Raw genomic sequence first — 17,167 nt, forward strand, 5'->3', positions numbered from 1 at the left:
TTGGTTGCATGTAAGTCTTCTTTGGAAAAGGGTCTGTTCATGTCCTTTGCCCACTTTTGAATGGGCTTATTTGTTTTTTGCTTATACATTTGTTTACATTCCTTACAGATTTTGGATATTAGGCCTTTTTCAGATTCACAGTATGCAAAAGTTTTCTGACATCCTGTAGGTTGTTTGTTTACTCTGTTGACAGTTTCTTTGGCTGTGCAGAAGATCTTTAATTATGTCCCATTTGTCAATTTTTGTTTTTGTTGCAATTCTTTTGGGCTTCTTCCTTATGAAATTTTTGCCAAGTCTTATGTCCAGAATTGTAATATGTAGGTAGTGTTTTACTTGTAGGTTTTTACAGTTTTTACAATTGTAGGTTTTACCTTTAAGTCTTTAATCCATCTTAAGTTGATTCTTGTGTGTGATATAAGAAAGACTTTTGTATAAGGTGTAAAGAAAGTTTCAGTCTTCAGCATATGGCTAAACCGTTATCCCTTCACCATTTATTACTGTCTCCATGCCCCTGTTTTCTTTGTCGAGTGTTCTAGTCCACAGGGCTCACTCAGTCAGAGGCCACAGTTGGCAGACAAGTCATATCGTTGCTGGGTTATTCCTAGTGTGCTGTATATATGCTTGCTGGGAAACTTTCTCATCTTATAACAAAGTTTGTACTCTTTGACCAATATCTCATCTTCCCCCTACCATCCCCATATGTGCATTATATGTGTGAATTTATTTCTAGGCTCTCTGTTCCATTAGTCTATGTGTCCATTTATATGCCAGTACCATACTGTCTTGATTACTATATCTTTGTAATATAATTTAAAATTAGAAAGATGATTCCTTCAAATGTGTTCTTTTTACTTAATATTGCTTTTATTATTCAGGGTCTTTTGTGATTCTTTATGATTTTAAAGATTTTTTTTTAATTTCTATGAAAAAAGTCATTAAATTTTTGACTAGGGATTGAATTAAATCTGTAGATTGCTTTAGGTAGGATGAATATTTTTACAATAATTCTTCCATTATATAAGAATAGGATTTCTTCATGTATTTGTCTTCTTCAATTTATTTCATCAGTGTCTTATATTTTGGTGTATAGATCTTTCACATAATTGTTCCAGTTTCTTATTACATCCTTTATTGCTTTTGATGCTATTGTGAATGGGATGTTTTTATAATTTATTTTTTCTCGTAGTTTGTTGTCAGCATAGAGAAAGGATACTGATTTTCGAATGTTAATTTCTTTCCTTATGACTTTGCTATAATTCATTTATTCTACAAGTTTTTTGGTGTTCTCTATGTAAGAGTATGTCAATTTTACTTCTGTCTTTACAATTTAGATAATAAGTAATGAGATCTTCTATTTACTTTTTCTTGATTAATTGCTCTGACTAGAACCTTCAATAATATATTAAATAGAAGTAGTGAGAGGGGACATCCTTATTGGCTTTTCACCATTGTGTATGATGTTAGCTATGGATTTATCATATATGATCTTTGTTATGGTGAGGTACATTCCTTCTATACCTAATTCGTTGAGTGTTTTTATTATAAAAGGATCTTGTATATTGGCAAATGTTTCTGCATATATTGAGATGATTGTATGAATTTTACCTTTATTAAATTAATGTGGTATATTGTGTTTATTGATTTGCATATGTTGTGCCATCCTTGCATTCTAGGGATAAATTCAATTTGATCATGGCAAATCATCCTTTAATGTGCTGTTGAATTTAATTTGCTACCATTTTGTTGAGGATATTTATGTCTATGTTTAGAAGGAATATTAGCTATAATGTTCTTTTATTACAGTGTCCTTGTCTGACTTTGGTATCGGGGTAATACTGGCCTTGTAAAATAAATTTGAAAGTGTTCTCTCCTCTTCAATTTTTTGTAAGAATTGCAGAAAAATTTATATTCTTTAAATGTTTGGTAGAATTCAGTCATGAAGCCATCAGGCTATGGTCTTTTTTGATGAGAGATTTTTGATTATCAATTCAAACTCTTTACTCATTATTAGTAATCATTTCTTCATGATTAAGTCCTGGTATGTTGTATGTTGTTCCATAAGCTCCTTATGTTTCTTCATTCTTGTTGTTGTTGTTGTTGCTCCCACTGGCTAATATTAAATGACTTGTCTTTGAGTTCACTGTTTATTTTTTCCTGATCTTTTCTACTACTATTGAAGTTCTCTATTGTATTTTTTAGTTCATTCATTGTATTATTCATCCCCAGTATTTCTGTTTAGTTCTCTTTCAGGGTTTCTATTTCTTTATCAAACTCTTTATACTTGATGTATTATTTTTCTGATTTTGTTTATTTGTCTATTTGTGTTCTCTTACATCTCACCAAACCTTTTAAAGATAATTATTTTGAATTATTTGTCAGGTAATTCACAGATTTCCATTTCTTTAGGGTTAAATACTGAGGCTTTAATAGCTTGCTCTGGTGGTATCATGTTTGTCAGATTCTTCATGATGTGTGGCCTTACATCTGTGTCTGTACTTTTGAAGGAGCAAACATATTTTAATCCTTAAAGACTGGTTTTGGAAGGTGAAGCGTTTTTTTTCCTGCCAGGTCGAAGGCTAATGGGATTGCCTCTGGGATCTCTGACAAGAAGAGTTAAAGGCAGGTCACATGGCTGTCACTGAGTCTGCAGTGAGGTTCAAGGTTGGTGGGCCTGTTACCAGGGACTCAGGCAGCATGGATCTTGCTTGGTTCCTGGGCAGATGGGACTTCCTTCAGGGTCTTAGCCAGTAAAGCTGGTGCTAGCACAGAGATCTATTTTGCGGTCTACAGTTGGGTCTTCAGATGGTGGGCCTGTTACCTAGTACATACATGGATAACTCACACCTTGTCCATGACAGAGCTCTCACCAGGTCATTTTGTGTGTCCTTGAGTGGGCAGGACAGGCCCTGCACCGTGGCTGAGAGTTGATGGAACTGAGTTGCAAGGCTGCTTCAGGATACACAGTGAACTAAGGTCTGTAGACCTGACTCTGGGGTATTAACAGTTGCATTTATTCTTATAGTCATTTCTTTGTACAGAATGTGCATTTTTGTCTTTCTGGTGGCTTTTGATATATTTCTCTTCATTGATTTTTTTCAGCAATTTAATTCACATGTAATGGCCAGACATGTTTGTGTATGTTTATTCTGTTTGAGTTCACTGAGCTTTGTAGATCCATGGCCTTATAATTTTTATCAAATTTGAAACATTTTTAGCCACAACTTTTTCAGATATTTTTATGTCTCCTCAGTCTCCCTGCTCCCTCTAGGAGACCATTTATATATATATTAGGCTATTGAATATAACTTGCACATCACAAAAACTCTTTTTATTCTTTCTAATCTTTTGTTTTCTCCTTCTTTTGGTTTGATTATATTGCTATGCTTTGAAGTTCATCGTTATTTTTATGCTACCATGTCTAATCTGCTATTTATCCCATCTAATAGTGTCTTAATTTTAGATAGTATTCTTTTATGGAAGTAGCAGTTTTTATATTATCAATTTTTCTCATTTCTTTGTATTTTTAATTAAATGCTTGTTTATAGTTATAATAGCTATCTTAATATCATTTTCTCTTATTATTTCCATTATTTCTTTGTTTATCTTTATTAAATTTTTTTTCTTGTTCATAGATTACTTTTTTCTTGCTGCTTGGCATGTATGAAATATTTTGATTAGAGATTGGGCCTTATTAATCTTATGCTACCATTTGGCAGTTAACTTGGCAATTAAATTATTTTGCATTGATTTTATGACTTTCAGGCCTGTTTTAAGTTTTTGTAGTGTGTATCTGGGGTAGTATTTACTCCTGGGATAATTTAGCCATAATTAAAAAATAGGATTCTGCTAAAGCTTCTACCAGATGTCCTGGCTGATCACCAAGGACAATCAATACCTTCTGGCTGGTTAGACTTTAAACAGCTCCTTGCCTGGTGTGAACTTTGCCAAATTTTTATCTTACAACTTTATGATATTTTTGTCTAAGATTTGTGGAGTTTTATATTATGCATATATAAGCAAGTATTAAGTAGAGACTTAAAGAAACCCTCCTATAGATTTCTTGTTACTGCATACTTATTTCTTTCTAGAATTTTTTCCTGCTACTTTTAGCCAGCTAATCCTCACTGAATTCTGGTCTCCATGTACTGAACTCAATGAGACTGCGTGGTTCTGTTTGTGTTTCCCCTCTCTGTGACTACAGCCTAGATATAGCATCCAGTCTAGAAGTCGAGGGCAAATGTAGGACTCAACTCATTTTTCCTTTCTTTCAGGGATCACATCCTGTGCTACCTATTTTCCAATGTGCAAAAACACTGGTTTTACATTTTATATATAGTTTTCTAGTTGTTTATAGTGAGAGATTAAGTTCAGTCCTTGTTCCTTGTTCATATCTAGAATTAATGGCGCACATGTGTTCATGATCTTTTAATGGCTTCACTGCATCAAAACTAAAAGTAAAAACAATAACAAAACACACACACACACACACACACACACACACATATCTTACCTTGACCTACAGAACTCTATATCATCTGGCCTTAGTTACCTCTTCAATTGTATTTTCCAATATTTCTTTTCTCCCTCCATTAGCCATAACCAGAACACTGGCCTTCATTGTCTTCTAGCATAATAAAACAGCTTGAGGCTCTGGGAACATTTATTTTGTATATCTTCTACCTGGAATACTTTTCTCTTACGTATTTTCAAAATGCATTCCCTCAATTCACTAAGGTTCCTGAGGTAAAGTTATTTGGTTATAGCAACTTACTATGACCTCACTATCTAAAAGAACCACTCCTTTTTACTGGCTATCCTCTTTTACTGCTAATATTTTCTGAATAACACTATTTACCACGTAGTGATATATTATAGCTTTATTTGTTTATATTTTTGTCTCTACCATTAGAATGTAAGCGTTGAAAGAACTAGAATTTGTTTTATTTATTGTTGTATTCCCCATGGTATATAGTAATCCCACAGTGAACAGTTCTTTAAAGAAATAATAACATTTCTTGGCTATAAAGTACCAGAAACCATTCTTCCTTCATTTTTTTTAGAAAGTAACTTAAAATATAAGAAGTGAATTAATAATGAATTTTTCCCAGTTTATATAATTTAAAATGGAAAACTTTGAATATTATATGCACTCAATTTTTAGTTACATGGAGGCCATATGTTTTAATTTTTGTGATATTTATAAATATAAATATTGATCTTCCTCCTTCTAATTATATGTGATAGACTATAACGACTAACATTGAACGATAAAGTGCTCTGTTTTGAAAGTTTTTCTGGCAGACACTGCTTGTGCTATTATATAACAAACTCCATTAGGCTCCTTTTACCCTTACTTATTTTTGAGCACATTTTTTGAAAACTACCCTTTGAACCTGCTATGGTTTGAATGCATCCCCTGAAAGCTCATGTGTAATCCTCAATGTAACAGTTGAGAGGCAGCATGTTTAAGAGATTATTATGTTCTGAGGGGTTCATCTTCATAATTGAATTAATGCCATTATTGCATGAGTCAGTTACTTATTATGGAAGTGGATATCTGATAAAAAGTATGCATTTGTCTTGATTTTCTCTTTTGTGCTTGTGCTCTCACCATGTGATGCTTTTGGCCATGGAATGACACTTGCCAGATGCTGGCAGCCTATAGAACCATGAACTAAATAAATTTATGTTTCTGTATATTTTGCAAATATAGCAGAAAACAACCTAAGATAGAGCCTTTGCCCATATACAGAGGTATTTTAAAAACCTTGTAATTATCAAGGAATGCTGTTTATGAAACTCAAACCTCTCATCTCATTTGCAGACAAACTCTGAGATGTCACTTATATTCTAGAACTCCCTCCAAAAAATCAGGATAATGCATCCTAAAATTAATTTTTTCTTTTTTAGCAGACCTATTTAGTATCCAGCATCCTAAAGTTCTATCCCCTTTTGGTTTTTCTTTCTTCAATGTCCACTCCCTTATCAGTTTTTCCTGGGAGAATTTCTTAGAAGAGCAGGTGCATATGAATCATTCATTATCTAGTTTGATATGTGTATTTGTCAGGACGGGTTAGGTTTACAGAGTCTTAACAAATAATCCCCACATTTCAGTGGCTTAATATATCAGGTATATTTCTTCTTAAAGTTATATATTTATCATAGATTGGTGAATATGAGGGGTTGTTTTCTACATAAAACTCTTGGACCTGGCCTAATTCTTTCAGTCAGGGGCCCAGCAAGTAACAGATTGCGTATTTAAATTAGTGTAATTCAAGGAATGTTTCATAAAGAGTACTTCACTGAGGTATTAGCAGAGTATAAAGGAACCACAAGAAATAGTGCAGCACTGACAAAGATGCCATATTTCACCTGCCATACCTAAACCATGTGACTTCTTTGATTGCAGAGCTGGGAAAGGATTCTAAGAAATCAAGTATAAGCTTTATAGTTCCTCATACATCAAAATAATATATATCAATTTTACTCACATTTTATTGGCAGAGCTTGTCATACAGATTCACCTGACAGTAAAGGGACTGGAAACAGACACTTCCAATTCATATGGTCTTATTTCATTCAAATGTGATTTATATTGGTATATCTAGTATGCAAACAGCTATGTGAATTCTCTTTCAGAAATGTGATATTTATTGCAGAGAGTGTGCCTTTTTTCAAATGTACTTTTCAACTTTTTGAACTTTTATCAGTCTTAAAAGGTAAATGCCTTCAGCTGTCAAGTTATCATATCCTATTTTTGATCAGTATAATTGTTTAATTTTTGATTGGTGTCATAACAGCATGGCAGATAGGATTCTGGGTAAAATTAATAATGAAACATTTTAAATCAAAGGATTTTAAAAAGTAACTTTCTTTTAACATGAGCGAAGTGACAACTTGTTGACAGATGACTGTTAACATGCCTTCTAATCTGGTGAAATGATTTTTTTGAAGGAAAAGAGCATATCATATCATTCTACATTAAATTATATGCATTCAATATTTGATATTTTATTCATTCTCATATGGCTTTGGAAAATATGAGCTATGTGTTTCTTTTTTTATAGAAAAAGATATAAATGTAATAACAAATGTATTAGTCAGAATACGTTATATTATGCTGTCATAACAAACAGCCCTAAAAATGTCAGTAGGTTAAAATGACACAGGTTTACTTCTTGTTCATAGTACATTAACTGCACAGGGTAGTTGATGGACTTAGTTCTACAACACCCTCATTCAGAGACCCACCATAAAGTAAATTCAATGTCTGGCTATGCTTTCATGATTGCAAAGGCAGAAACGTTAAATATGGGAACTTTTGCATTCCACTTATAAGTCAAACACATTATTTCCAACCAGGTTACATTGATCATTGAAAATCATATGGTCATGTTAACATCTTGAAGTAGAAAAACACAATCCTACTGTTAGATTAAATGGGGAACCAGTAATACTTTGTAAACCATGACAAAGACGGACGTACTTAGGAATAAAATGTAGCTGAAATTTACATTAAGTAATGCTTTGTCATTTTAAATATCTGTAAAATTCATTTAGGTGCTGAAATTCCTATTTAACATGTTTAAATACATATTTCTAAGAAAAAATATTTATCCATCTGGTGAATTGAGTATACAATGCCACAGAGCATATTTTATATGTTTTTAAACATTATTTTAGCATAATAATATCCAACTTTACTTTTAAAAGATTTTTAAGTGTGCAATACAGATTTATTATCTACAGGCACAAGGCAATACAACAGAGCTTTAGAACTGCATGTTGCATAACTGAAGCTTTCTACACATAGATTAGGAACTATTCATTTTCTGCTGCCCCCAGCTCTTGACAACCACAATTCTCTATTTCTATAAGCTTGGCTCTTTTAGATAACTCTCGTAAATGGAATCATGCAGTATTAGTTCTTCTGTGACTGGCTTGTTTCACTTAGCACAATGTTCTCAAAGTTAATACATGTTGTCACATATTACAGGATTTCCTTCTTTTTTAATGCCAAAGAATATTCCATTTTATGTATATGCCACACTTTATTTATCCATCAATGGACACTTACTTGTTTCCCCATATTGGCCATTGCAAATACTATTGCAGTGAATATGAGAGTGCTAATATCTCTTTGAGATCTTGATTTCAATTCTATTAGATAAATACCAAGAAGTGGGACTACTGAATCATATGGTAGTTTTATTTTTAATTCATTAAGGAACATCCATGCTGTTTTCCAAAGCACCTGCACCATTTTGCATTCCCGTCAATGGTGTATATAGGTTCGAATTTCTTCCCATCCTCACTGACACTTGTCTTTATGTTTTCGTGTGTGTGTGTGCTAGCCATCCTAACCAATGTGAAGTGATATTTCATTGCCGTTTTGATTAGCATTTCCCTGATGATTAGTAACATTGAAAATCTTTTCATATATCTGTTGGCCATTTGTACTTTTTTGAAGAAATGCCAAGTTCATAGTTCACTCTTCTGTATATCTTAGGATCACATTTATTTATGTCAACATTTTTGTCCCCAAACTAAATAGGCCCAAACACTAAATGAAAATGAGTTGCATGTTGTATTAGCAATGTTTGTACCTATGAAAGAAAATTATTGTTTCTTCAAGACAAACTCAATCTGGATCATAAAGTTGGTTTTCTGCCACTGTCACTGTGGTGCTTTTGTTTTTGTTGTTGTTTTTATTCTTTAATATTGGTAAAAACTCAGATACAATGCTACACTCTTTTTCAAATAAACTTTTAATTTATAAAAGTTTTAGATTTATAGAAGAGTTGCAAAAATAGTACAGACAGCTCCTTTATTACACAAACTCAGTGTCTTCTAACTTACATTTGTATAGTTTATCATAATAAATGAGAAAATATTAATGCTTTATTATGAATTAAAATCCATTGTTAATATTTCCTTAGTGGTTTTCTGAGGCCTTTTTTTGTTAGAGGAGTCCACTCTGGATACCACATTGCACTTACTATCCATAGCATCCTCTGAATTGCGAACGTTTCTTTGACTTTTCTTATGTTTGAAGACCTTGACAGTTTTAGTAGGTAATGGTTAGGTATTTTGTAGACTGCCACTCAAATAAGATTTGATTGATTTTTTTTTATCACAATTAGATGGTACTTAACAGGTTTTAAGGAGGATGATCACACAGGTAAAATGGCATTATCATCAAATCATATTATTATCATTAGATGATACCAAATCATATCATCAAATCACAATACAAAGTATCAACATGACTTATCACAGTTAATGTTGACCTTGATCACTTTGGCTGAGGTAATGCTTGCCATGTTACACTTTTCTATTCTCTTTCCACACTCTTCTTTTTGGAGGGAAGTCATTATATACAGTTTCTGCCTAGGAGTGGAAAGTTATGCTTGTTTCTTTCAGGATGAAGTATCTTCACAAAGTATTTGGATAAATATCTTTATTTGGATCAAAGATATTTCTATTCTCTTTCATTTATTTGTTTGTTTTCAATCGTTTATTTATGTCAGTAAAGACCCACGGATACTTATTTTATGTATTAGTTACAGTTATTACTTCTTTATTTATTGTGTTGCTCGAATTTGGCCATTGGGAGCTCTTTCAGTATACTGCAATGTCCCTTTAATGCAACTCCTTCATTACGGGTTTTTGTGTTTTGTTTTGTTTTTAGCATTTTCTTTATTTTCTAGCACTATAAGATGCTCCATCTACTGTATTTTCTAACCTAGTCCTAGAATAAGCCATTTCTTCAAGGAGCCACATTCCTTTTATTTCAATATGGCATTAGTAACCAAGATCTGGGTTCTCAGTGTGCTCATTGCTATGGATTATTGTTTCTAGGATTTCTTAGCTGACAGAGCAAAGATAGGTGATTACATTAGCCCATACATATATGCATGCCTATACATATTTGTAATTTTAACTATATGTATCACCACTAAACGATATATCACTGCTAAACTGACTTGCTAAACTGCATTTGTATCACTGCTAAGCTAAACTGAGTCACCAACTCTAATTTATTATTACATAGATAATTCTAGCATTATCCTCTTATTTGTTACTTTCTGCTCCAGTGGTAAGAAAACTCTCACCATCTGCCATCATTTAGGTAATTTTTCAGTTTTATTATATGTGCATAATGATTTCAGAATTGTTAACACATACTCATGTGTGGAACAACTTTACTGACTATAATACCACACTTATATATAATTTCTTTTGTCTTTACCCTTACATATTACATTCAATTCCAAAGTTGTTAGTACTTTATTTCCCCAACACCTTAAGTAAGACTGTTTCATATACTTGCAAAACAATAAGATTTTTTCATCACATCTTGCCTTCCATTTTGGGATCCCTGATCTCACAAATATTTATATATATATATATAACTTGTATTCACTCTTTGTACTCTATAGTTCTATGGGTTTGGGGAGTTTAGTGTCATATACTCAGCATTACATTATTGTACAGAATAGTTTTAGCACTTTAAACATTATCCTGTGCTTCTCATAGTCTCCTCTCACCTTCTAATCTATGCCAGCAGCTGATCTCTTTACCATCTTTATAGTTTTGCTTTTGCTAGAAGAGCATATGAATGTCTCCATACATTATTATTAGCAATATGCATTTATAATTCATCCAGGTCTTTGAGTGATTTGATTGCATATCTCTTTTTATCAATGAATAATATTCCATTGCATGAATGTACCATAGATTATTGACCCATTCACATATTAAAGGGCAACTTGATTGCTTTTACTTTTTAAATAATTATCATAAAGTATCTCTAAACACTTGCATACTGGTTCTTCTGTGGGCATAAATTTTGAAAGCAGGTGGGTAAGTACCAGGGGCATGACTCCAGGATTGTATGGTAAGACAATATTTAGATTTATAAGAAACTGTCGAACTGTCTTCCAAAGTGGCTACATCATTTGCATTCCTGCTAGCAATGAATGAGACCTTCTTCTGTTGTTCTGCATCCTCACCAGCAATTGACAGTCATTTTTTAAAAGATTTTTCTCATTCTAATAGTCATGTAGTAATATCTCATTTGTTATAATCTTCATTTCTCTAATAACAAAATGTGTTGAACATCTTTTTACATGTTTACTTGCTGTATGTACATTTTCTTTAGCAAGGTATCTTCAGATATTTTGCTTATTTTTAAATCGGGTGGTTTTCTTAATTTTAAGTTTAAGAGTTTTTGTATATTTTGGATAGAAGATCTATACCAGTTATGTATTTCACAAGTATTTTTCCCAGTCTGTGGCTTGTCTTTTTATAACTGTCATTCACGCAGCAGAAAATTTAAAAATTTAAAAATTTTAATTTTAAGATGGACTTATAATTTTTGTATTTATTGTGCTTTAGATGTTACATCTAAAAACTCATCACTAAACCCATGATCTTATAAATTTTCTCCTATTTTTTCTTCTACAAATGTTATACCTACACATTAGGTTTATGATCCATTTTTAGTTAGTTTTCTGGGTAAGGTGTAAGGCCTGTGTTTTCTAGGTTCTTTTTTTTTTTTAATTTGGACATTCTATTGTTCTAGCATCATTTCTTGAAAAGTTTGGCCTTTCTCAATTGAGTTTCCTTTGTGTCCTTGAGAAAAATAAATTGACTATGTTTATATAGATCTACTAATGAGATTTTTACTCTGTTTCATTTATTTATTCTTTTGCCAATGCCATGCTGTTTTGATTACTGTAGCTTCATAGTAAGTTTTGAAATATAGTAGTGTGACTCTTCCATCTTTTCTATTATTTAGTGTTGTATTGGCTACAATGGGTCTTTTGTTTTCCATGTAAACTTCAGAATCTCTAAATAGTATGCTGAGATTGTGATTGAGATTGCATTGAATCTAGAGATCAAGTAAGGAAAAATTGATATCAACAATATTAAGGGGCTTGTTACGAATAACAAAACATAACCCCTATCATTCAGAAAATTCCAAGATTTTAGGAGCTGTGTGCCAGAAATATGGGATAAAAACAAAATATATTTAAAAGTTATCCTGCACTCGGTATTCCCAGTTCTTCCCTCTTATTCATTGTTACATTAATGTTGTCTATTTCACTTATTCACATGCAATATTTTGCTACTATTATTGTCATTATGGTTTGAATGTCTGTGTCCCTCCAAAACTTATATGTTGGAGTTTAATACGCAAAGTAATAGTATTGAGGTGATGCCCTTGAGAGGTGATTAACCCATGAGGGCTCTGCTCTCATATATGGAATTGGTGTCTTTAAAAAAGGGCATCACGAAAAGAGTTCATCTCTTGCTTGCCCTTCTGTCTCATCTGCCATTTGAGGACACAGCAAAATGGTGCCATCTTGGAAGCAGGGACTGAGCTCTGAGCAGAGACAGAATCTGCTGGCACCTTGATCTTGGACATTCCAGCTTTCAGAACTGTTTAAGAGATACTTTTCTGTTCTTTATAAATTACCCAGTCTAAGGTGGCATGTGGTCAGAGGTGGGGAAAGGAGGATATTTTATAATCTTACAATAAAATCTCAGGGTTTTATTGGGGCTATATCTTGGGTCTATGACCTTTGCAAGCATTCAGTGTCATAGCATTCTCTCCCCGCCGTGCTATCCCTTTCTTGTATGCAGGATTCCCAGTCTATCTCCTTGAAGTTCTGAGTCCTGTTGACTATATTGTTTCTTTTTCTTCACTATAGGTGAGACAGGAAGGCAAGACAGGGATAAAGCAAGATGAATTTCCTTTTGCTAAGTAAGATAAGGCTCCAGGAAAATATTTAATCCTTGGAGATTTGGCCTTTATTATAAGGAAGACTTGGAGTGTGTGTCACATGACTCTTCTTTCCTTGTCTTGCCAGGGCCTTGTGATTATCTTCCTCAGATCTTCACTGTAAGAACCTAGTGAAGTTTCTTGGGATAAATTCTATAAAAGTGTATCCCTCCAAGACTGCAGCCACCAGGAGCTTCTCACTCACTCTACTCCACAGTCAGCCTCTAGCAATTTGTCAAAATTACCATGGGAATGTTTCTACCAGTTTGTGCCTTCAGTGGCTTCTGCTCCACGTAAACAAATCTTAGCTGTGTCTTTCTGGATATACATGTCTTTCCAGATATTGGGGTGGTATTTTTCCTGTAACATCACACCTTTGACAGGTCCAAGAAAAGTCATCGATTATAAGTTTGACCAACTTTGTTTTGTAGATTTGTGAGTGTTGACTTCCAAAATCTTCAGATGTTGGAGCTGAAAATTCTATGTTCAGTTTTAGCTATTTGAGCAAGGTATGAGAAATTAAGCAAGGACTATTATTTGTTGAGGTATCTCTAGGTGCTTTTGAGTTTTGTATGTTTCTAGATCGTACATGTGTTTGGATTATTCCTAAGGCTTTGGTTTTCAATTATTCATAAATATAAAAATATATATTTTTAATGATAATAAAATTAGGATACATTATTAAATCAGAAAAAAAATCAGGAAAACTTTTATAAAACATATTTTTTCCAAATTTCCCCTTATTTTCTCCCTAAACCAAAACAAGATATATATTACCATTTCCTAGAATTTTGTATTGTGAAATTAGTTTCAATAGAATGGTTTTCTACTGAACTTCAATTTCATGCCATGTTCTGACATAACTCTTTATAATTCCTTGGTGAAGTTTGAAAGACAACTCATCTTTCCAAAACATAAATGTCTGTTATTCTTGGAAAGACAATGAACTTTCCATCCTTTTTTTATTTCAACACATCATATCACAAAGTGAAATAGTATCTACAAATATGAGATTTTTCAAAATGAAACTTTGTGTTACTAATAGTTTATTCTTGCCCTCATCATTCTATCATTCAAGGTTAATATTAGAGACCTCACAAAATGTTGTTTAATGTTTATTATTTTAACAAAATATGGCGTTCTAACAAAGCCCTATATCAATATATTGGCCTTAAATTAGTTTTTTTGGCGAAAATACATATATATAATTTCTATTAGTGGAAACCTTGAGCCAATTTATTGTTGCACATACCTTCAAAATGAACTTGAGATCTTTATTGTTAATATATTAAATATATTATTAAACTTTATGAAGTTTCTATTAGTCATTCTGATTGCATTTCATACTATTTAAAGGGTATACAGAAATAAAACTCCAAATAGAATAGTGAATAATTTGTAGGTTTATTTCATTTAGAGTTATTCAGAACTTACTGGCTGCACAATCTTATGATTGTCCAAATCCTCAAAAATTTTGATTAACTGTTCTGTTGATAACATAAAATGCATCTTTAAAATCAAATGCAAGCTCTGTGATTTCTTTGTTCTGCACCACCCAATTGTTTGCTATTTTGATTTGCTGCTATTTGAGTCACTTGTTTAATCAAAAAATCTATGTTGTCTACCAGAACCTGGAGTTCCCAGGAATCTACAGTCTTTATGGTGACATAAAAATTACTAACCGTTTTTACCAAGAAAGGTTGCCTTATGAAATTTTGTTAGAGTCATTGAATTCGACTTGCATTTATCTCAATTGATCGATTGCACTTACACCAGCAATTTTCATATTTGTTACAATATACACAGAAAAGAAAAATAGCTGAGGGTATAAATTAGTTCATATTTGCTCTAACTACAAACATGAAAGAGAGTACATTAAAGCTAATCATCCTTCTATTACCTTGTCATTGCCACATTTTTACTGATACACGATGTGAAATGAAAAACAGAGAGAGCTTTAGGAGCATGGTGATGATGGAGTGGATGAGTGATCAGCTTCTCTCTCCTGCTTGCTTCAGTATCCTGTCATTTGGGCTGCGTAAATCCAGTACTGAACCACAGGATTTTGGTTTCTTTATGAGAAATAACAAAGCCTGGGCTTTGAGAACTAGTAAGGAATTGAATAGACAAAGCATGAATATTTTTGAAGATTGTATTCATCTTATAAAGACCAGAAATTTATCATTCTAATTTCACAAATACATTAGCTATTTAAATGATTATAAACTTATCTCAAACATTTAAAAAAGACATCTAGTAAAGACTATTAACATAATCTAATTTCATGAAAAACATTTGTATTAGCGTTCAATCTTCTTGAAGATACATAATGTTCTTAGGAACAATAGAGCTATATGGAGACTGAGGAAGTAAATAGTGCATGGGATTAGGCTTATTTGACACTTCGTCTTAATAAATCATCCTTCCATTCTGTTTTATCACTTAATCATCTTTTGAAAGAAGGGTATCCAAACACTAACCTGTGAAATACTGTTAATGTGGTAAGTTCTGAGTATCCCAAATGAGACATTCTCTACTGAACGAGATCCTCTTTTGTTTCTTTTTTTCCCCTATTGACAGCAGAATCCCTAGCTCATTTCCCTCCAAGTAATCTATATCATCTGGGGAGAGTTTTCTACATATGAGTCTTTAGTACAAATCTCCATGGATTTTAACCTATCTAGATGGTAACTTGTTATAAATAGTTCTTTTAAAATTAATTGATTTAAATTAATAATTTTACTACCACCAAGGCATCCTTGTGATAACACTTTGGTTAGAGCCACACACACTCACCTAGATAAGGCTAAATTACTAGTACCAATTTACCTAGTTAAGAATACAAAGACTCTGGTGGCTCACGCCTGTAATCCCAGCACTTTGGGAGGCCGAGGCAGGCGGATCACGAGGTCAGGAGATGGAGTCCATCCTGCCTAACACGGTGAAACCTCCTCTTTACTAAAAATACAAAAAAAAAAAAAAAAAAAAAAAAAAAGCCGGGCGTGGTGGGCAACTGTCGTCCCAGCTACTCAGGAGGCTGAGGCAGGAGAATGGCGTGAACCCGGGAGGCGGAGCTTGCAGTGAGCCGAGATCACGCCACTGCACTCCAGCCTGGGAGACAGAGCGAGACTCCGTAAAAAAAAAAAAAAAAGACTCTTCAGAATGCAGGTATCCCCAAATGTCCAAATGTCGGGCATAAATGTAGCTCATCTTAACATGGCACCTACTTTATCCTGGGATTCCAGGGGTAGCATCAGCTAGTACTAAAATTGTTCTTGGGAAGATAATGTTTTCTCCAGACCTGACAGAGCTGTATACTTAACGTTCTGCTGCATTTTAACCATGAAGATTACGTTGCCGTTTCAGAACCTCTGAAATTTTTGATGTATTCAAAAAGGGTGAAAGGTTTATTGAAAGGAAAATGACTTTCTCAATATAGTATTTAATTTTATATTTTGCTATGATATTATCTGAAATCATTTTATGTACCACATGCCAAATGAGTTTGCATTTATGTAAACAGCGGTTCACAGCACCAGTGTGTAAGCATATGTAGCCACAAATCAATTCACGCGTCCCACTTTATGATCCTGCGTAGAATTTGTGAATGATTCACATTAGGATTTCCTTCAGTGCCTCCTCTGGACTTCTTATCAGTCTAGTTGACCTTTGTTTCATCATTCATTATACTCTATTTGTGATCCCCTCGTGGTCTCTAAACACTTCTATTTACTCCTATGTTCTAACCATTTACAGTGAGACATTACTTACTTAAAAAGTTATTGTTACTCAGCAGAAATCTTGATTATTTATGATAAAACATTGTAATATTATAAGGTTTACAGATTTTTAGTAACTAGTAGTCAAATGTAGAGTTATGCTTTGTTAGGACAAAAAGCATATTTTCCTAATGTATTTTTTCCAAACTAAACTTCAAGAATGGGATCAATCATGATTTTCCTCGTTTGAATTTACATATTTCCAGTTCCAAAGACAAATAATACATAATTGACTGACAAGGTTTTCAGGGTTTTTTAAAGTTAAAAATTACTGGACACATTTGACAAAAAGTTTATGAAACAAAATATGGATGTAATATGGGAAACCTATTAACACTAACCTAACACTTGGTAAATTTTACATTAGGTAATTCAATTTTTATCATGTAACCATATCTTTGTGATCAAGGAAATTGTGAGTATTGCTACTGACATCACTTCTTGCTATCTAAGATAACTCTCATGTTCATTATTTGATATAATCCGTGATACTTAAATGTGTTTCTATGCTGACATTTTAACCCAGAAATTAAGACACATGACCAAACAGATTAAAAAATAATGATTGTAAATATTTCACAGAATTTTTTTTAATTTA

Source organism: Trachypithecus francoisi, unplaced genomic scaffold, assembly GCF_009764315.1.
Source record: "Trachypithecus francoisi isolate TF-2019V2 unplaced genomic scaffold, Tfra_2.0 Lachesis_group10, whole genome shotgun sequence".
Taxonomy (NCBI): domain Eukaryota; kingdom Metazoa; phylum Chordata; class Mammalia; order Primates; family Cercopithecidae; genus Trachypithecus; species Trachypithecus francoisi.